This window comes from Magnolia sinica, chromosome 13 (genome assembly GCF_029962835.1).
Source record: "Magnolia sinica isolate HGM2019 chromosome 13, MsV1, whole genome shotgun sequence".
Classification (NCBI taxonomy): domain Eukaryota; kingdom Viridiplantae; phylum Streptophyta; class Magnoliopsida; order Magnoliales; family Magnoliaceae; genus Magnolia; species Magnolia sinica.
The window spans coordinates 8,435,482-8,459,055 of NC_080585.1; the positions used below are offsets into that span (position 1 = coordinate 8,435,482).

Below are 23,574 nucleotides of genomic sequence, written 5' to 3' on the forward strand. Positions count from 1 at the left end.
CGAGGTTAGATACGTCGTGAACAAAAGATAATCCTTTTTTTTAAATAAAAAAATTATATATCTAACTTATATATAACTTATATATAAGCTAGGGGTTGGTTGACATTTATTGGACGGTTGAAATGAAAAATATCTGACAGGGCCGTTTCAGCACACAAGCGCCCGTAATCAGAGGTTAGGATTATTTTGCCAATCTGATTTTGAGATTGTGATTCAGTTACATTGGCTTCCACAATTTAAGAGGTTGAATTTGAGTTATGTATGCTACGTGTATAATTTCTGAACGCCTGTGTATCAACGAACATACTCTGTCAGAGTATTAAATCAATCCCCTTGACCAAAAATTCGTTTTCCAAAAAAAGGAGGCGGGTCTGAGGTCAAAAGTACGGACACTCGCCCTCGAGTCACGAATGACTCAGTCACTTGAACCCGGACCTGAATCCTCTACAACACCTGTTGTAAGCAGCGGGTGCACCACTCGAGCTCTCTGGGGCCCACTGAAATGTGCGCAGGATATCTACTCCTTCCATCAGCTGAGACACATCAGTTTGACCGCAGATCAAAAAAGTAGTGTGATGAAAAGATCACGTCGATCCGGCCACAGCTTGGAATAATTTGAAGTCCCAACTAAAACCTATAAATTCACTCAGTGTGGCCCACATGAGATTTGCATCAGAATGATTTTTAACATGTATCTTTATGTTTTAGGGGCTCACCTGATGAACAGATTGGATGGCATATAAAATCACGTTGTCCGTAGGAAGGTTTCTATGGCGTGAGGTTCCCATCGAGACTGTACCCTATTGTGTGGCCCATATGAATTTGGATCACTCTGATTTCTATGCTGGGGGTCCTAAAATTGGATTCCTCAACTGATTAACGGATTGGATGTAACTCAAACATATATCATGGTGGGCCCAAAGAGCTCGGGCGTTGCACGCTCTACGTTGCAGAGGATTTCAGTCCCTTCAACTGGGCTGGACCATCCCTTCCTCATAGACCGTCCTCCACTCTTATCTGAGTTCCTTTTGCCTCTGTCGCGACTCGGATTCGATCGTTTATCGCTGCCCACTGTGGCCCACATGCTAAGTGGTCCAATGACTTGAACCGCACGTATTCTCATTACCACTCTAGCTAAACTATTATCACATAATCACACTTCAGAAATGATCCTAACCTTTGATGTACGGATTTGAATGAAACCCACTAAAATTTTTCTTCATTGTTCTAAATTCATCTACAGATAATGAACTGGTCATAATAACATACATTCCACAAATCGACGGTTCCGATGATCGAACCACTCAGTAACGTAGGCCCCAGTAAACCACGACACACTCCACGTAGTAAGTCGCGACGGAGGGAAAACCAACTCCTGTTTTCCACTCCCCAGGCCGCTGCCCCACCACAGAGTGCGCACTGCGCACCCCCTCCGCAGGCTGCAATAAGGTTAGCTCCTTAACACCAGCCTCTGTATTTCCCCCATTAATTCCCATTGTACCCCTTCCCTTTTCAACGGTCCTCCCAACTTCCTTTCTTCTCTCTCCCTCTCTCTCAAACAAGAAGGAAAAAACTCCAAATGTGAGGAGAGTGGATGAGAGATTGAGTTGATTCCTTGGGTTTTAGACTATTCGAGATTTGGAGATGGATCCCCACTCTCCGATGCAAGGTGGCCCATTCCCTCCACCAATCGCGCCGTATAATGTAGCGGAGATATGGTCATTCCCTGACGGGGCTGGCGATCCGAGGAGGGGGCATTTCGGGCAGAATTTGAGGTTCCTGGAGACAAGCAGCCGGGATTTGCCGGTCGAGGAATCGACGGTCACGGAGCAGAGCGTGAGCCGTGGCGGAGGGCGGAAGAGGAGAGGCGGGACCCAGCAGCGTCGGAAGACGAGTCGTCGAAGCTTGCATCGACGAGTGGTGGCAATGACATGGTTTGCCCTTTTCCTTTTATCAATTTCAATTACTGTTCTTTTCGACAGCTCGGTTTTAGTAGTGTTTAGCACTGAGAAGAGTGGCACTATTGTAATTTTCTCTGTTTCATATCATATTGTTCTTGCCGCTGCCCAAAGCTTGGTTGTTGATGATTTATATATATATGATATTGTAATTCTGTGTTTGTTATGATATTCTTGTCGTGGATGCCTGAAGTTGGGTTTGTTGGTAATTGATATATGTGAGATTGGCGCTATGTGTGGGTTTGGGTTTCTGTTTTATTTCGATAATTTGGTTTCTTTGTTTTGGTTATTTTTTGGAGATTTGTTTTTGTTTTGTGGATTGGCTGTATTGTGAATTTTATATGTGATTGTTAGATTGGCAGAACGGATTTGAATGAAGATTTGTATTTTTAATGCTCTTAAGATCTTGATGTGTACAAGGACGCGTTGTTTCATATGTTATTGGTATTGATGATGTCCAATAGCTGGATTTGTAGAGAAATCGGGTACGTGAGGTTGGTGGGATTTGTTATGGGTTGTCTTAGGAATGTGAATTTTGTTTTCTGTTTTATGTCAATATTCTTGTTTTGGTTTCTTTTCTTCCTTCCTTCTTCCTTTCTTTTTATTTATTTATTTTTTGAAGTGTTTTTGGTGGTTTATAGTACGAAGAGAGATGGTACTGTAAAATTTCCATGTCTCTGTGTGCCCTTAGATTCAACTGATGTAGAAAGAATTGGTTGCATTATTTTGAAATGGTTTTGAGGTTTCTATTTATCTAAACTTGGGTAATTTCGGTATGATTTAGTTCATGGTGTCTGGAACCTGGAGTTTTTTTGATAAACGAGTTATATGAGATTGGTGGTTAAATCGCTGGAAATGTGATTTTTGGTTCTGTTTTTAAGCAGACAGACTCCAGTGGCAAGCGTCTCAAAGTTGCAGGACTCAAAGAAGAGAACGAGGACTCAAAAGCGGAGGTGGAAGCAAGTTCGGGCAATGGTAACAAGCTGGTCGAACAACGTGCTCAATCTTCAGAGGCAGCAAAGCAAGATTACATCCATGTGAGAGCGAGAAGGGGTCAAGCTACTGATAGTCACAGCCTGGCTGAGAGGGTAGGCATTTTTTATGCTCTGTGCCTTTTTCTAGAATACCCAACAATGGTTTTTGAAATGTTCGAGACTATGACTGATGGTTTTTGAAAACATCTGTGCTAGTTCTGATGGTGGACATTTTAAAGAATTTTGACATAGATGGTAAAATTGTGTGAGGAAAAAAAAAACATTTGGGAGGAAAAATACCGGTCCTCATCAGATGCATACCAATTGAAAAAATCTCCCTGATTTGAATCTGTCTATTGAACAGGCTAGGAGAGAAAAGATCAGTGAGCGTATGAAGATTCTCCAAGATCTGGTTCCTGGATGTAATAAGGTGTGGATTTTTTATTTTTATTTTTTTCCAGTTGTATCATATGTTGGAGTTTCTAACTGGACATGTAATGAATATGGCTTGGTTATTTATATATATGAATAAATCTTGGGGAAGAGTTCTTTCTTCCATAGCTTTCTTCGCCGATTGATTCGACGTAGTCACGTAGGTAGTAGTACCAGCCCATTTGAGCAGCCTTGCTTTAAGTTTTGCTGAAGAGTATTCTTATGAAAACATTGCTTTGTTCAGGTGATTGGCAAAGCATTGGTCCTTGATGAGATAATAAATTACATTCAATCACTAGAGCGTCAGGTTGAGGTAAGAGTAATTGCGTTTTATGAGTAGCTGGACTATGTTATGGTTCTCTTCACTCTACAATTGAATTTGAGTTGCATAAAATTATTGGATTTTGTAGTTTTTGTCAATGAAACTTGAAGCCGTCAATTCAAGAATTAACGCAAGCACGGAAGGGTTTCCAGCCAAAGATGTGAGTTGAAAGTTTCTAAAGTGAACAAAGCTACCTTGTTTAATTTTTGCAAAAAAGAAGAAGCATCATCCTAAAAAACTTTGAAGCAAGTTTATGTTTATATGTTTCTTTTTTATTTTGATTGAAAGATCAGTTTCTAATCAAAACAGAAGAGAGACCAAAGGGGATCCAATCAATGTTATTGATCATTTAACCAAAGGTCTACTTGTCATAACCGAAAACCCAATATAGTAATATACTATGTAAAGCCACAGGTTTGGGGATCCTGTAATCCTCCAAACATAATAGGAGGATTCAGACTGTAGACATTTTGACCATGTATGTTTTCACTCTTGTTTCTAACTGGACAAAGCAAAGAAAAACATAAAAACAAAAAGATTCAGACTTGATGTAATAGAAGTAGCAACACATTCTCATTTGGAAACAAATCATATGCAAGGGTGCTCTTAAAGTAACTTGAAAATCCTAGATTTCCTTTGAGAAGTTCTCAACTGTTTTTATTGTACAGAGCACATTGCCATTGATATCCAAGGAAAATGGATTTTCTAAAGACATGATGAATGGTACCAAACCTTTTATAGTGTAATCCAAGCTTTGCTGGCAGAGACAACCACAGGCAAAGAAATTGCTTCAGTTTCTATCCCTAGATTTCACAGGGATTGATCAAGGAATTGCTTTCTATTTTTTTCTCAAAGTAACACAGTCCATCCTTACCAGATGCGGCAAACATGCCATCTGAGCCATTGGGAAACCTGAATTCCATTACACACTCTGTCTTTGACCCATTGGAAAAATTATTACAAATCCCAAATCATTACGTTCCTCACAAATCTTCTTGGTTCCTCCTAGGTAATTAAAGAACATAGGCAAGCAAGTTTTATAATGTTTCTATTCAACTGGCTATGCTATGTGGGGTAGAGTGTTGGGTAACTAGGAAGCAACATGAATAGAGAATGCATGTTGTAGTGATGAGGATGTTGAGATGGACATGTGGGGAGCCTGGAAGAATGAAGAGTCAAGAGCAAGGTCTGAGGCACCTTAGAATGACTCGGGATGAAATGATAACGAGCAGATTGAGATGGTTCAGTTATGTGCTATGAAGCCTGGTTTTGGCCTCAATAAGGAGGGAACTTTGATTAGGTTGAAGGGCTTGGAGGGAGGATGAAGGGAGGGGCCTAAAAATATTTATATTGAGCTGGAAAGAAGGGATTGGAAGTTGTGTTCACATACCGGGGTAAGGTCCAAGATGGGAATGATTGGCGCAATGGGATTCATGTAGATGACCTCAAATATCTAGGACAAGGCTATGATGATGATGAAATGGAAGTTGTCAAGTTCCTTTAAATTCGTTTATATTTCCATTTTACATTATTTCTCTTCCACTACCTTCTTGGTAAACGATATCCATTTACATCCCGAAGAAGCCAAAAACTGCCTATTTAATAGGAGAAGCTCATTCAACCGAGTGCTGAAGTCATGAAATGAAATCCATGAGGGAGGCTTTAAGTGCCATGAAGGCCCAAGGATTTCCAACTCCCCACTTTCTGTGTAGCTTATGCCATGAGTCTTTTGAAATGAGGAAAGGAAATAATTTCTTTTGGGACACAGATTTTATCCTGAAACATGGTCTTTTTCGTCATGGTTGGAGAGGAAGTAACCAGCATACCACTATTGGGTGCATAGCCTCCAAAATAGGCAAAGAACCAGAGTGCATTTGACCACCCTCTGGTAAACTCTACAGGTGAGGGAGGGAGAAAACTTACCTGATGACATAGTTAAGACTGCTGGTGGGCTAGTAGGAATGAAGGATGTGAACTTCCTGAGTGTCTTTTCTTTGCTTGTTTTGTTTTTCTATTTTTCTTCTGGACTTGATGCGCAGTCTTGTCCTGCTCAGCTCCATGAAATCTGACCAAGGACATTACAAATTAAGGGAAACACAGCGAGAATGCTTCAGATGTCTGCATTTGCCTGGAAGAGGGAATTTGCAAAACTTTGCTTTCCTGTTCTGAAGGTAGAGGGGCGAGAAGAGGCTGTTGGTGCTGCACTCCAGGATATAGTGTCATTCATAGTTGAAAAGGATGCTTTAAGAGTTTTTCTTATTGAATGCGGGTCCTGGCCAATGGGAGGAGGTACACTAGAAATTGGCCCAAATGTGGTCTTAGGAATGTTGGTTTAGGTGGGTCCAACTCAGAAAATTCATTTTGCATGCAGGGGGCCATGTCACCGTTACCTTCTGACCAGCTAACTCTCTAACCATTAATTGCAAGCCATGCTCACCTCGGCATTAGAAGAGTCTGCAAGAGAGTTCCCACAACTCACCTTCAACTGAGGACTCCATGGTGTCCCACAACTCACCTCCGCCCCCACTTCTAAATTGACCAGAGCCTATTACAAGCGTCCACAACCCCAATAAGCTCAGTATTCCCAGCTGATCAATAAGTTCTAGAATGTTGAGACGCCCAAATGAATATTTAGCTAAACCTATTCCTACCACATCTTGCAAATTGGGGGTCTCAAATAATAAAAATAAAACTATTCTGTTTTGGTAGAATGTTGGGTCCGAAGATGAACCTCTAGACCCTTGTGATAAGGAGGATGATTGAACACACTTAAGGAATTATTTGATCCTTGACCCCAGTATCCTTGGGTTTATTTTTATTTTTACAGTGTGGCCCATTGTTCTCCCATCCAGAGCAGACCATTGATTTGATGTGCCCCCACCATCAATGATCTGTGATCCTAATGTCGCAAAGGACCATGCCCAACAATCTCTTTAATTGAAAGATCCTTCATTGAATATTAGGCCTTTTTTCAGTTGAATGCATGGAGATTTTTGGGGCTTTGGATCAACATTTTGGATGAGAATCATTTGCCCCATTAAACAAAGTGTGGACCCAAGGATATTATGCATATGAGAATCATATAATTCCTTGGTCTGAAACAAGATGCCATTTTTCCATACATACAAATATGAGGAATTATACAATGCTCGGGCAGAGAATTTGTACTAGACACTTTAAAAAATAAAAGAAAAAGGAGGAAAGGAGGAAGAGAGAAGAAGAGAGTTTGTACTACACTTCTGGGTTCTTAGTTTGTAAAGGTGAGGGCCAAGGTTAAGTGATGCAAACAATTTATATGATGGGTCTCACCGTGGATGGCCCATGCACCGAGAGTCCCCCATATTTTCTATAGAATATTTGGCCTCTTTGGTTGAATATGAACTGTTGTTGTACTTACCTTCCTAACCGTCTATTTGTATGCTGCCTGAAGAGTAATTGTTTTTTTTATACGATGTTTCAGTTTGGGATGCAGACGTTTGATACTGCTGGCATGGCACTCACCTCACAATCAACAAGGGAGTATGTCCAGGGAGCAGCACCAGAATGGCTGCATATGCAGGTCGGTAGTGGCTTTGAAAGTGCAATGTAATTCTATATATATATATATATTAAAAAAAAAAATCCATGCTGGCAATAAGGGCTTAAACCAAAATGCACCTTAAGTCAACCACTGCAGAAAAAAATTCCATCTTCTCAGTTCAAAGGTGTTTTCCTAGTATGTTCTCTCTATATGCACTGTGGACTGCTGTTTCCACTAATGTGATCGAACGGTCTCCATTTCCTTTGGTGTTAGAGAATGCATTCTTTTAGTAACCGCATGTTGTCTAATAGTGTATCCTTCTCTTATCTGTAACAGTAAATCTAAACGAGACATTTCACTAATAATATTCTTCATATACTGTCTTCTACTCCTTAATTAAGGAATGCTTTTTTCTCTTCTCTTCTTTTCTTTCTTAAGTGGTGCTATCATCTTGTCGGTTTTTTTGTTTCTTTTCTTTTTTCAATGGAGTAATGCCTCTGTGTTGGATTTTTGACCAAGGGTTAAAGTATCATCTGAAGCCTGTATTTATTGCCTGAGATGGATGTATCAGCCCAAAACGGCCCGGTTCTGGGGTCACAGCCATGGTTTTTAGACTCGGCAATTCGGATCAACTCATTCAGTCTCGTGTCGAGTCACGACTTGTCTGAATCAGGGGGTGTATTGGCCTAACTTGCCAGAGTTGGCAGTGACTCGGGGATGACTAGTGGTATAGAACTTGGTCAGATGGTACTGAATCCGAGTCGACTCAGACAAGCTGTATTGGACTCATCTGAGTCTTACACCCATGGATATGACTCAGGTTTCTATGGTGATTGATACTGTACATCTGCACTGTTTTCAGTCCTTGTTTTCTACCCAAATAAGGCGGTAAAAAAATGGATGCCGATATGGCATGAAATATGAAGAAATCCATCAGAAGTTCAGAAGAAATTTCTTGAACAGCAGACTGCTTATCCTATATATTTACTATATAATAGAAAATTAAAATTTACAGGTAAGGATATATACAGACAACATAGATGAAAGCTTTCAAACAATAGACTGCTTAAACTTGTATTCTATAACAGTAATCCTAGATTACAAGAGTAGTACTATAACCATAGACGAGTTGTATTATATCATACATAGGTCTTTCATTGTTTGTTGGGGATGGTACATGATATGTTTCCATATATGATGGTTATGACAGCCAGGGGTGGAAACCATTACTAGCTGTTATATTGGCCATCATGGCTATAACGGTCATTTTATTATTTTAAATATATATTGGGCATTTCCGACTGAGATATTGAGAGATATAATAAAAAAAATATTTTCAAAAAACTTAAATATTTATTATAACGTATAATACAATACTATAAATTTAATTAAATGGTGTGTTACATCAATTAGGGTTAATTGTAGGGGTGTAAATGGGTCAGATACGGCGACCTCTTATCCAACTTGCTTAGAAGTCAGGTAATTAGGTAGAGTTTTTTAATCAGGAAAATCCCATATCCGAATCCGATTTTCTTATGTCGGATATGTTGGTAATCAGGTAAACAGATATCCGTGCCGGCGTTATTAGATGCACTGCATCCTAATGCATTCATTTTATACAAGTAGAATCCGGGATTCGAAGACCCATGGTTTGGTGATCTGAACTGTTGATATGATTAGTGTCACTGTCGATGTAGAATGGGCCAAACACATTCCAGGTTAGCTGATTGTATTCATTGGATCTATTACTACTATCATTTAATATTTCAATTAAAAATATCATTAGTTAGGTAAATTATGAAAATGCCCTCGATACTCCGGCTGTACTATCTGTACTGAACCTGTTTAGAAGTCAGAAAAATGGTAAAAGTCTCATATCTGAATCTGATTTTCTCAGGTTGGATATGTTGGACACTCAATTAACACGGGTAAACGGATATCTGACCCTAGTTAATTAAATAATTTAATAATTAGCCTGATTGGAACAAAATGCAGGCCGCTTGATCCGTGCACCTCAGTAGCCTGAAAATTTCGGGCCCACTTGATCTGGTCCTATTTATAAGGAAATGGAAAAAAAAAAAAAAAAAAAACTTCCATGGAATTTTCTTTTTTCTGTATGAGAAGTCTTTGGGTATTTCACATTCAAAATCATTTTCCTGTTCTGAGAAGTGCATCCAAAATCATTTTTATGTTCAATGCATTGGGTGGATTGTTACTTACAAATTCCAGTCAGTTTGGATTTTTTTGGTGTGGCTCCCCAGGTGAATGGATTAGGATTGTGAAGTGTTGCATCATATGGTCTGTTCATGGTGTGGGTCACGAGATGGATGGTTAAGATCCATCAACCTTATGTGCACGCACATGTTTAAATGGGGAATGATCACACACGTTCGAACTTATGTTTGAGCTATGTGGGCCCACCATGATGTGTGAGTGCCATCCAACAACCCGTCCATGAGATGTGCCGCCTTTTAGACTGATCCCAAAATCCAGCCTAATCATTACTCAGATGGGCCACATCAAAGGTAACAAATGGGCGATGGTGGGGAGGGTAATGTCCACCATAAGAAGTCTCAGATGGAATGAGGGGTCCACCGTATGGTGTACTATGATACGAACCAGGCATCCAGTGGGCTAAGCCGTTTATTGGCTTCTAACCAAAATATTCTTTGATTGGACTGTTTGCATTCATTTTTGGCGCCTTGACTTGGCACAATGAGAAACTGCCATTTAAGATCACTACGCGCTTGGTATACATAAGAAGCATACTCAATGGTGCCGTGTGGCCATGATCAACAATGTGTCCATTTATGAGGGAACGGATTGGGCATGCTTATAAAAGACGCGCTTTATAAAACACCAGTCAAAGAACAATGGATCTATCATGAATCTGGTGATGATATTCTCTGTGATGCTATCTCTCACCGTCCTTCCAAAATAGGAATACAAGCCAACCAGTTTGGGTCTGAACTTAAGTTGGGGGATAAATTCTCATCAGAGAATCACAAGCCGTCCATTGATTGGGACAAAGGCAATGGGAGAGCTGGATGAGAAGGCAAGATCCAGTTTGCGCGACAATTTGGAGATCGGAAGAGAAAGGAGGAGCAATTCATTGATTAGGACAAAGACAATGTGAGAGCTAGATGAGAAGGCAAGATCTAGGCCACCCGACAATTTAGAGATAGGAAGAGACAGAAGTAGCACCCAGATGCTTCTAGAGTTACATCTCGATAAAGAACTTGGGGGGTCAGGATGTGATGGATCCTGTCCATCCATCATTCTCATAATCCAAAATCACATCGCTATGAATGGTAAAAATGCCAGAGAAGGTTTGATCTAAACTATCCAACACTTCTTGGTGACCTCTAGCTAAATCTATTCAACAGAAAGTCGTCTCTGACACTGAGCAGTTAAGATTGATCTGGACCCAGCCCTAGATTGAGTTATCTTAATCAGAGGGATCTCAACAGATCTTGACCGGATCCATGATAGACTATGGACACCCCAAGATGGATGAAGATCTAAGAAGCCAGAGAGTTTGAAACTAACTAGAGTGAGTCCTTTTCCCAATCCAAGTCGCTAGTTCTTAGCAATAAAAGCGATTTTCATATCCAGAATAGCGATATGAGCGCAAATGATGCAGGAGTAATAAGCAAATCCTAACAAAGGATCTCACTACTTCAACGATGTATAAAAGCATCAATTGAATAAATAAAAGCATCAATTGAATAAGAGCACGATGCCTTATGTCAAACACATCAACTTATTTTTTATTAATCTTTCTTTATTTTTTCTTGTATAAATTAGCTTAGTTTATATGTAATGCCCAGTAACTCCGGCCACAATATCTTAGGAGTAGAGATAGTCTTTTTGCAACCTTAAATTGTAGATCATGATTATCTAAGTTTTGATTTGGTTGATCACACCTACTTCGATTTATCTCTAATAAGCGTATCAGGTATTCTTCCATTTTCATTTTGTTTATTCATTTAGTTGGTTCACGGGTTGTCGATTACAATAAATATTATTTTACAAAATCTAATAAAATCAGCAATATTTTACCTTTTTTAATTTGAAAGTGTATGTTTGTCCATTTGAGAAATGTTTTGGACTTAAAATGTTGATGAAAGAACAAGTTCTTAAGTTCATATACTCACGTCCATCATCACAAGATAAAAAGAACTCTTTTGAAAGGAATCAGCTTCGCTTACTTTCACTAAATGTTTGAATCAAATACAATTTTAATGGTCAAAAGGACTTTGGATCTCCGATCCCAATCTTTAATATGTCCACCTCATAGAATGAGATACAAACAATTCAATCAACCCTTGAGTCAAGCATGCTTGGGCACACCTGCACATTCTACTCACACACACACATAATTTAAACCCCCGATCATTTTAACGGTGCAGTTTGATTAAATTGAGCGCAAGATCGACTATCTTAACCATTTAATAAATGGTGCTCTCCTCACTTTATAGTTCACTTAATAGTATAGTTACCATCAGTTAAAGGACTCTAGTCGTCCAAACATGTTGATTTTTGGATTAGTAAAATACTCTACCATTAAATAGGGGATTGACGGTTCCGAACTCGTTCATGTGTACCACGTGTTCAGAACGACATCCACGCACAAACATTGCCGCGCTTCAAGAGGCCGCTGCTCATGACAACGATGGAAGTAAAAAAAAAATAATAGCCGGTGTTCCACGTTCGGCAAGCACATGTGGGCCCACTTAATAAATGGACTGGCATAGTTTTTGTTCGAGATCATTATGACGGTGTGGCCCACCTAATGGCAGCTTGCATGTGGTGGAAAATTGGGAAGCTTTTAAAGTATGGGATTTCACCGGTCCCACCTTTTTTACAATCATTTATACTCACTTTTATGATTTTTCTTTGTTGCCCATCAACGGTGGGGCCCAACCTGATGAAGTATCCAAAACCAATTAAGGTTAAAACATATCGTTTTCATTTCCATATTCTCACAATAAATTCCCGATATGGTGCGAGAACTTTCTTATTACACGTGCCACACGCTTTTAGCTCATGAAAGAGCTCATCGTTAGTTGGGAGACTGTTTTCCAATCTCGACTCTCCAAACCCCTCATTCAACTGTAAATGGATACCACGGAATAATTTACTTTTTCTACTTACAGCAATAAATAAGTACGTTTGGTTTATGATCAATTAAACGTAACTTTTATTTATTTATTTGAAATTAATTAACTACTTCCGACTTAAGGCACAAGTAGCTTATCTTTTCTTTACCCTCTTAATCGCTTCAGTTTAATGATTAGAAATCAAAATAAGTTACTTGAGGTATAAGTAGCTTATCTTAATTAACTTAAGATATCCAAACACCTCCTAAATTGCAGTCCACCGAGCAGATGACTTCAAACTTTGATGCGTGTGCAACATCCAACCTGTCTAATAGGTTGACTCTATCATGAAGATTGGCTTCAACAAAAATAAAAAATCAGCAGCATCTACTTTTCTTCTGAACTACACTTGTAATTTGCTATTTATCAATGGTTAGAAATTGTTTCTTGAGGTCCGCACAATGAGGAGATGGGCTAATTTTTGAACCAGGTGATCTTCGTGGTTGGGCTAACCTATTAGATATATCACGGTGGGCCCTACCTATCTTCCCTTTGTAGGCAGAGGCTTCCAAGGACATTTGGCATCATTTTCCAATTGTATTAGGAGAGAGTGGGCATTAATAAATGAGAGAGGGTATGTTTGATTTTCCAATTCTTTGGTAAATGCAATGTAAATGCGTAATGATTATTTACTTACTTATTTACTGCACTCTTCACTTATTTGATTTGACTGCTTACCAAAAAACAAAAAAGCCACAAAATAATTGTGGGTCCCACCGTGATGCATGTTGCTTATCTACACTGTTCATCTATTATGCCAGCTGAATTTATGACATGAACTTTAAAAAATGAGGCATATCCAAAGCTCTAGTGGACCACGCTACAAAAAAAGTGAATCATACACTTATCGTTAAAAACTTCTACGGGCCACTGTTTCTTTTGGTGTGGGCCACTTGAGTGTTGGATCTACATAAATTTTTGGCCCATGTCTCAAAATGTTATGGCAAAACTGATGGACGGAGCATATATGTCATATACATCATCGTGAGGTCCAAAAATTTTAACTAGCACTTTTGAACCGGTTTCAAGGTAGGAATTCTTAAATTTTTCCAAACGGGTGAAAGTGTCTTAATCACCCATTTACTGGGTATTTACACTTGCATTGAAAAATCAAATAGGCCCTAAACGAAGAGAGAGGGAGGAGGAGGAGGTTTGTTTTCAAAGTAAATGGAATAATTAGAGAAGTTGTACATTTGATGTATTTGGGTGATGCATCACATGGGCAACAAATTTGGTCCATTAATAACGTAGATTCCCTTATAAACATGTGAAAGATATAAAATATTATTTCTCTATAATTAATAGTACGATATTCTTCTATTTAAAAAAATGTGTGTTGTTAGAAATCTATTTCAATAGTTTAAATTCAACTTGCATGCATGACTCTAATGATAAACATCATTTACTAGTTTTTGACAAATAAAATTTAATTAGTAGGTCTTATTTAATGAATGGATTGAAACTATGATATGCATTTCCTTTCTACCTATATAAGACTTGATGTCACATAGCCTTTCATGAGGAAGCATTACATGTGGACAAAAAGAGGTGTTTTTATTATTTAATGCACAATTAATTGGACCAATTTGAACCGTTTAACTAGCTGTGTGTGAGCATTTCTCATATATAGAACATTAAGATCTCTACATATCTGTATATATCTTCTACTTTCATGTATTCTTGGCATTCTCTATAGCAATGTATCAGGGTAAAATGTGGCGCTGATCGAAGCTGTTCATCTTCAACAACACTCTTCAGCTATTTAAAATCATGTTTGTTACTAATCTCATTGCACGCCACCATCACCCACCCTTGGCTACCACTATCTTTGTTTGACAGACTTCCTTGGTCTTGTCAAGAACCCATTTCAACTGAAAATTTTTAGCCACACCCATCCTCAATGCCAATCCACTCATCTGTACTACCCGACATGCATGGATTTTGACACCGTCACCAGCCCTACATGTTGGAGTTAGTGCCCTGAAAAACGTATGTACGTTTGAATCAATTGGCCATGTGGATATAATTGGGCAGATCTCAGCTGTTGATCTAGATGACCATGGGTTCGAGTTGAACATGTGTTGTTTACTTGAAACATATTAGTATTACATTGATATTATTGGGTCATTCGGCTAGTACATATTATATTCTCTGGTCTTAGGGAACTTGAGATTGGAGAGTTAAGTAAGAACAGTCTAGAGAGTGAAGGATTCTTTTTTAAGCCATTCTAACATCTCACAAGAGATGTGGCTTGATCGCCTGTGCTATATATAGTGATGAGCGACTGTGAGGCTACATGAGATTTTGAAAGAGAATTGAAAGGAGCAGTCCATCAAGGTTCGGCAATGCATGTGACAGGCTTTCATGGATGCCAGTACGGGTGTTGGTCGAGGAAGAGCGCAACCATCGATAGCATCTCCCTTCTCTTCTTTTAAGTTGTTTTTTTTTTTTTTTGGCTCAATGCTGCTATAAATGGCAGTGATAATATTAAACTTAATTGCAGAATAAAAGATTGCACTATGCATCAATATAGAGATAATATTAACTTTATCTTAATTTATGTACTTGAATGGAAAGCCATTCCCTGACTAAGACTAAGGTTTTTAGGCAAGGAGATGTATATATAGTGGATGAGAATTGTAGTCTCTAAAGTTCATGTGTATCCAAACACTATGCGTAGGTGGCATAGTCTAAGCACATACCTATCTATATTGATCACAATTCTCATGGAGCCTACCTGCATGCTGAATTTAAATAATCCAATAATTAGATTCAAACCAATAATCCCGTGGAGCACATCAGTATACTCAATTCAAATAATCTAATGATTAGATTCAAACCAATGATCCTATAAGGCCCACCTAATAGAATTCTTATATAGTTGGTTCAAATTTAAAAGTTGAACACCCACAAAAGATCGTACCAATTCAACTATGATGTCGGCCGCCACGTAAACCTAAAGGTTTTTGGTTGCAAATTATTTTCTTTGGTATGGATTATTTGGATTAGCTAGATTTTTGGAGCGTTCCATTAATGCGGGACTCACTTAACATACATGTTGGATGTAATATACACAAAATGGTAGGCCCCACACAAGGTTTGTAAATCGATTTAGGGGTTTCCTTATCATCCTCCACCCATATAGGGTCATATAACCCCCCTATGGCCCTTATAATGGCTTTTTCATAAAGCCTAGGCGGCTGTACCATTTATGAGTGTAACACTTGCCATCAAGTGATGCATATTGGCTTCAGATAAGATGCGCTTGTTTGGGAGCGTGAATTTGAAATTCACCTATGGCTCTAGATTCAAAAGTAACTATGCATAGTATATTTATATGGGGTTTAAGTTTAATTACTAAATCAACTTTAATATTTCTAATTAGTGTAAGTATGTAATGTTTGACACAATAGTTGTAATAAGCTCGTTGAAATATATACTTTGCCTGAAAGTGATGAAATTCCAAGTCTCGGATGAACCACAAGCACAAGATCACATTAGAGTGACTAACCAACGATTTTCAACCATTGATTTACATGGTCAATGTCTGGACAACACATATCATCGTAATAAAGTAACTATAGCAATGCAATTGATAATATGATTGTTTTGGATATATTAATAGCTTAGTGACACACGTTACATATACAAATCTTAGAAGGATTTTAGATGTAATTCAAACTTTCGCCTTATATTTGAAACTCCTTTTAAGTGATTTGAAACCTCCAGTTACTTTATGGTGCTAAATATACCAAGACAATTGAAATCCCCATCAATTCCATGGTGCCAAACGATAAGCATTGTCAACAAGCAAATGAATTTTACACAGGTAAATATCCCTTTGATTATGAGTGCATTGCTTATAGAGTACGCACTTACAGAGTATCATTATTTTTCTGTAACTTGTAGAGGAACGTACGTCCTCTCCAACGTTGTAGAATAATATAAGCTTGTTCGGCCACTGTGATATGCTCATGGAAAGCTATGGTTATAAAATATCGTGGTATTAATAAATTAGTGACACACATGTTACATGTGCTACTCTTTGAAGAATTTTAGATGTAATTCAAACTTTCACCTTATATTTCAAACTCCTTTAAAGTGATTTGAATCCTTCAATTACTTTAGGGTGTATTTGGTCCATGCAATTAAATGGTAGTAGATGTGATTAACATCATTATTGCACAAAATAGTATGATATTGTAGGCATCCAATTCCATGTTTGGGATAAAATTTTTGTTGTGGGAAAACACCGGATTAAGTAAATTCATATTTGGTGGACCATTGAATTGTAATCAACCGACCAAATTCACAACATATGTAGTTCACTTGTACACATATATAACCAGAATATCACGTGTAAATGCCGTACATGGATGGACGGCATGGATAAGCACATGCATCAATGTGGGGCCCACATGTGTAGTGAATTTCAAAATCCACAAAAATCCTACATCGGACCAAATGTAATTCCATGGGACTAAATGGGATTCCATCCCACCTAATCCCAGCCTTTCCCATCCTCTCCAAATGCAGGATGAAATTGCACCGGACCAAATGCAAAATATACCAAGACAATTGAAATCTCCCTCAATTCCATGATGCTAAACGATAAGGGCTTGTTTGATTTTTGGGCTCAACTGTAATTACCATGTAAATGGGTAATAATTATTTACTTAGGTAATTATCACATCTTTCCTAATGTAGATGTGACAACTTACTTTTTTAAAACTTGGAGAAATTTACAAAATCAATGTGGGGCCCATCGTAATGTATGTATGTGACGTATCCACACTGCTCATTTGTTATGCTAGCTGAATTTAGGGTATAAGCAAAAAAATAAGGTAGATCCAAAGCTCAAGTGGACCACACCATAGGAAACAACCGGAATCGAACACCTACCATTAAAAGCTTTTTGGGGCCTTTAAAAGTTTTGACGAAAGCTGATATTTGTGTTTTCCCATTATCCATGTCCATGTGACCCTATGAACAAGTTAGATGATGAAAAAATCTCAATGTGGGCCTAGTTAAAGAAATAACTTTCAACGGATCAACCTCATTTTTTGTCTAATGCCCCTAAAATGTTCTATAAAATAGATGGACAGTGTGGATATATCATATATATTACAACGGGTTCCACATATTTAAGTCAACATTTTTGTATCGCTTTTTCGATGTGGAATTACTCTCACCTTTTCAAACTAGATTAAAAATAATAATTACTTATTTACCATGATTTACATGTATCATGGAAAATCAAGCAGGCCCTAAGCAATGTCAACAAGCAAATTCCATAGTGCCAAACGATGAGCAATGTCAGCAAGCAAGCAAATGAATTTTACACACAGGTGAATAACTCTTTGATTATAAGTGCATTGCTTCTAGAGTAGGCACTTAGAGAATATGTTTATTTTACTTATAACTTGTAGAGGAACTTACGTCCTCTCCAACGTTGTAGAATAAGGTTATTCTGCCGCCGTGATATGCTCTTGGAAAGCTATGGTTATAAAATATCCTACGCATCAATTAATTAATCGGTAACATTGAGGCCTCGGTGTGGAGTCACATCAACTGTCGAGACTACGTCGACGGTACGGAGTTGTGTGACTCCATCTCCTCTATTCCCGGCCGATTAGGTGTGGCCCTAATGGAGACGGATTGCGTCCTCTGTGGGGCCCACCGTGATGTAAGTATTTTATCCATGCCGTTCACAGTTTTTATCAGATCATTTTAAGGAATTAACCAAAAAATGAGGCAGGTCCAGGGATTAAGTGGACCACAAAGTGGGGATTGAACGTTCACCATTAAAAACTTATTGGGAGCTGGAGAAATTTCGGATCAAGCTGATATTTGTGTTTTCATTTCATCCACGTTTGCATGACCTTATGAATAAGTTGGATGGTAAAACAACGTCACGGTGGCCCTTTGAAAGGTTTCAACGGTGAGTGTCATTATCACTGAAGCTTCCTTTGGTGTGGTCCACTGGAGCTGTGGACCTGCTTCATTTTTTTGACCATGCCTTAAATTGATATGTGAAAAGTGATGAACCGCGTGGATAAAACATTTACATCGAGGTGGGGCCCACAGAGCCCCACTCGGATGGATTACCGTGGAGGGTAGGACGCAATCCACGTCCGGCCCTAACCTCATCCTAGATCGTGCAGCCCTTAGAGTAGGCAACCTTGATGTATGTATTATAAATCAATGCTGCCAATTTGTTTTGCTAAAACATTTTATCTCATGAGCCTAAAAGTGAGGTAGATATAGATCAAACCGAGAACTATATCTCAACTGGCAGACTGACTAAGTGGACATACCTCGTTTTAACACTTAAGGTCTTGGTATCGATCCCTAGCGGGGGTGGCTAACATGGACTGTGTACCGACATGGGTCTAGATATAGATCTCAAATGGGTGCAACCCTTATCATGGGCCCTATCTTGATATATGTATTCTAAATCTAACCGTTCGTGTGGGCTAAAAAAATGAAGTAAATCCAAATCTCAAGTAAACTATATTGTAGGAAACAGTGGTGATTGAATGCTGCACCATTAAAATCTTTCCAGGGCCTGCCATAATGTTGGTTTAACATCCAACCCATTGATAACTAGCCACAAAACTTTTGTGACCTACATTTGTATATTCTTCATTTTTGGGATCATGCCTTAAAATGATCTGAAAAAATAAATGGAAAGTGTCGGTGTAAAATACATACATCAAGGTGGGCCCCACAGTAAGGGCTGCACCGTCTTGTGTAAAGCCGCCGGCCACACCTAATCCGCTCCCTTTCTATTCTCTTCACTCACACTTTAGACTTGGGCTTAGTCAAATGAGGCTCAAGTGTAGAACCTTTTAATGCATGTATCATGTGATTCCTCTCTTGTTTTCTTTGACTAATCCCAAATTCAGAAGTTAATAAAAAACTTCAGTTGGCCATACCATATAAAAATATCCTAAAACATCTAAAATGGTAGGTCAACCTCTGAGTTCTCAAATGGCCTTTTTTGTTTATGTGTCCACCTAACCTATTCGGGTGCAAATAAGATTAGATCTTTTGCGATGTACAAAAACACGGTGGCCCACCCATACAACCTGCAACGTTTTAATGGTGGGCGTCTCCATCCCAACCGCTCATTTGGTGTGACCCACGGTAGTTTCTTAGTGTGCTGATTTTTTTAACGTGGCGTAGACACGAAGGGCACACCTTATGGATGGATTGGATGCTAGCCCTACATCAAGATGGGCACGTGAACTGCATCGTAGACTAAGGCAGAGGAATAGTCAACATCGTGAATCTGATGCCCACCCAAAGGCCGCCTTATTTTGGGTGACTTTGTTTGCAACAAATATCATGAAATTGGTTGCAACAAATATCATGAAATTTGGATCCCTGCTGTTTCTCGGGTGGTAGACTCTTTGGAGTTTTTACACGCGGTCAAGGGTTCGAGTATCCATAGCTGGTGAAAGCCCACTACAGCGTGAGTGTGTGTGTGCGTGTTTAAAAAATAAAAAATAAAAATCCGCGGATGAAAACAGCTTTGGTCTTCATCAAGCAGGTCTATGAGAAACATCGGCTGTTAGAAAAAAAAAAATCCAATGATCCAGATTCAACGTCCCTGTTAGACCCATGCACCACTGGTGAGTGGCCTAGATCTACAAAACGTGTGCCATCCGCCGAGATCTCTAACACGTGTTTGCTCCCCTCGCATGAGTTCCCCTTGTTGAATCACGACAGTCCGAAGAAAGAACGCGCAAGTCAAACCACGCCCGCCTATTTTCATTAAATCTTGTACCTGATGATCGGACACTTGGACGAGCTCAGGACCGTTCATCAGGTTGCCCCACTGGAGGGGGTCATGGATCTAAAAATACAGGGATCAGATTATCATAATTGTCATGATTAGAGGACTTTTGGCTTTAAAAATTCCGACCTTTTGTTCCAGTATTTGACGGTCGTGATTGGTTGATCCGAGTGTGGATCCCTGACCGTGGGGCCCACCTTAATGTATATGCCTTACATCCACCCCGTCCGTCAGTTTTGACAGCTCATTTTAGGTATTATTAAAAAAAATGAAGCAGATCCAAATCTCAGGTGGACCACACCACTGGAAACAGTGGTGATTGACCGTTAAAAACTTCCTGTCGGCCACAAAAGTTTTGGGTGAAGCTGATATTTCATCCAGCTCTTTGTCAGCTTATCAAGAAATGATGAAAAATAAATATTCCGGTAGTCCCCAAGAAGTTTTTAATGGTGGGTATTCATTCACCATTGTTTCTTTTAGTGGTCCACCTGAGATTTTAGATCCGCTTCGTTTTTGAGACGATTGACTGAAATAAGCTTTCAAAACGGATGGACGGTGCGGATGTAAAGCACGTACATAACCGTGGGCTCCACAGTCAGGGATCCACCGAAGCCGCCTTCGCTTTGGACAGTACCGGATTACGGAGACGCGCCGAACTTCCTGCGCCGAGAAGCTAAGTGGGGTCCACGGTGATGTTTGTGAGAAATCCACCCCGTCCGTCCGTTTTTCTGGATCATGTTAGGACTTGGGCTCCAATATGAGGTCGTTGAGTGGACCGCACGACAAGGAAAAAGTAGGTAAAGAAATGTCTACAGTTGAAACCTCCCTGAGTCCACTGTGACGTTTGAGTGGGTAGGAAATGTTGGAAACGGATTGGCTACCCCCCCTGCCACCAGCCAATGGCTGATGGTCGGTGATCTGTGGGCCCCACCATGATGTATGTGTTTCATCCATACCGTCCATCTATCTTGACGGATCATTTTATTGTATGAGACCAAAAATTAGGTATATCCCATTCTCAATCTGACCATATTACAAAAAACAGTATTGAATGAGCGTATACCATTGAAAAACCTTTTTGGGGCATAAAAGTTTTGGATCGATATTTATTTTTTCCTTCATCTGGTCCTTCATGACCTAATCAACAGATTGGATGTCAAATAAACAGTACAATGGGCTTTAGGACGATTTTAATGGTCGATATCCAATCACTATTGTTTCCTGTGGCGTGTTGTACCTAAGATTTATATCCATCTCAGTTTTGGCATAAATCCCTAAAATGATATTTAAAAGTGGATGAATGAAATAGATGAAACAAATACATCATGTTAGGGCCCACAGGGCACCCACCATCGGCCACGGGGCGGGTGGCGGGGAGTAGCCAATCCGTTTCCGGAAATGTCTAGCATGATCCGGAAAAATGGACAGACAAGATGGATTTGGACGCGGATCTTGAAGTTCCTGCACTGAGAACTCAGGTGGGGCCACTGTGATGATTTTGAGAAATCCTCTTGGCTATCCGTTTTGTGAATTCATTTTAAGACATGACGCCAAAAGTGAGCCATACCCAATTTTCAAATGGGCTGAAATTGTAAGAATTGAATTTTTGACAGTTGAAACATTCCTGGGCCAAAGAAGTTTTGATTCATTCTAATATTTGTTTTTTCATTTCATCCCAGTAGGAATGATGTTATTAACGGTATGGATGACATGTAAACATCACTTTAGAACCCAGTGAGGTTTCAATCGTGGGAATTTCTCTAACCACATGTTCCTTTAGTACAGTCGATATGAGTTGTAGATCCTGTTCAATATTGGCCTCATAGCCTGATATGAGCTCACAAAATGGATGGGCTTGTTGGATTCCATACAAACATCACGATGGACCCCACCAAGGTTCCAGCGCAAGAACCTTCTGCGAAATCCTGTGCTAGAAATTTAGGTGGGGCCTAACGTGATATTTTTGAAAAATCCATCCTGGCTATCCATTTTCTGAGATATTTTTAGGTTAATAGGCTAAAAATAAACCATAACTAATACTCAAGTGAACCTAGAATGTGAGTATTGAACATACAAGGTTGAAATATTCATGGGCCACATAAGTTTTGAATCAAGCTAATATTTGTGTTTTCAGTTCATCCAAGTAGGAATGATGTTATTAACAGTATGAATGTAATGTAAACCTCACTTTCTACATTAGAAAGTTTTCAACGGTTGTAATTTTCCTACCCACCTTTTACTCTAATGCACCCTACTTGAGACTTGGATCCTTCTGCGTTTTGATCTCAAGTCATAAAATGAGCTTAGAAAACGGATATACGGGGTGGATTTCTTAAAAATATCATCGTTTGGCTCCACCCAGTTTTCCAGCGCGGAAACTTCCAGCGAAAGCCTTCCGCGGGATATCCGCGTCGCGAGAAATCTATCGGACGGACGCGGATCGCTTACTGCCCCCGCCCGTCCCTAGCTCTGAACGGGCAGTTCTGTTGGCGGGCCCACCGTGATGTATCTATACATCCAAACCGTCAGTCCCTTTTCAAAGATTATTTTAAGGGATAAAACACAAAATGAGGCATATCCAACGCTAAAGTAGACCACACCAGATAATAAGCTTGGTTGCATTAAAATGCATAATGCCAGAGTCATCTATGGTGTGGTTCATTTGATCGTTGGATCTACCTCATTTTTATTTTCATGCCTTAAAATAATATGAAAAAAGGGACTAACGGTTTGGATGTACAGATACATCAAGGTGGGCCCACCCACAGAACTGCCCGTTCGGAGCTAGGGACGGGCGGGGTTAGTACGCAATCCGCGTCCATTTCTCACAAGAGTCCAAACATCGCGGTGGGCCCCTTAGGTTTCCATCGCAGGAAGTTCCTGCCAAAGGAGCTTTCGCAGGCAATATGCGTCCAAGATTACGGCGTTCAATGACACGTAATACCTCCCTTCTTTTCAATTAATCCCACCGACGGAGACGGTTTGGCTACTCCCCCTGACATCAGCCCCGTGGCTGATAGTCGGTGCTCTGTGGGCCCCACCGTGATGTATGTCTTTCATCCATTCCGTTCATCCAGTTTTACAGGTCATTTCAGGGTTAATAAAAAAAATGATAGAGGTATAAATCTTACGTGGACCACACCACAGGAAAAGAATAACGATTGGATATCCACCATTAAAATCCTCCTAAGGCCCACTGAAGTGATTATTTGACATCCAATCTGTTAATTAGGTCATAAAGACCCAAATGAAGGGCAAAAATAAATATCAAATTGATCCAAAACTTTTATGCCCCCGAAAAGTTTTTAGTGGTCAACATTCATTCAACACTGTTTCCTGTAATGTGGTCCTCTTGAGAATGAGATATACCTCAATTTTTCTTTCATACCATAAAATGATCTATTA

The 23,574-nt window shown here is 39.5% G+C and overlaps 1 pseudogene; it reads left to right on the top strand.

Moving 5' to 3' along the window:
• Positions 1-1,399: 1,399 nt before the first annotated feature.
• LOC131222680 (transcription factor BHLH089-like) lies at positions 1,400-7,602 on the top strand (annotated as a pseudogene).
• The last annotated feature ends 15,972 nt before the right edge of the window (positions 7,603-23,574 follow it).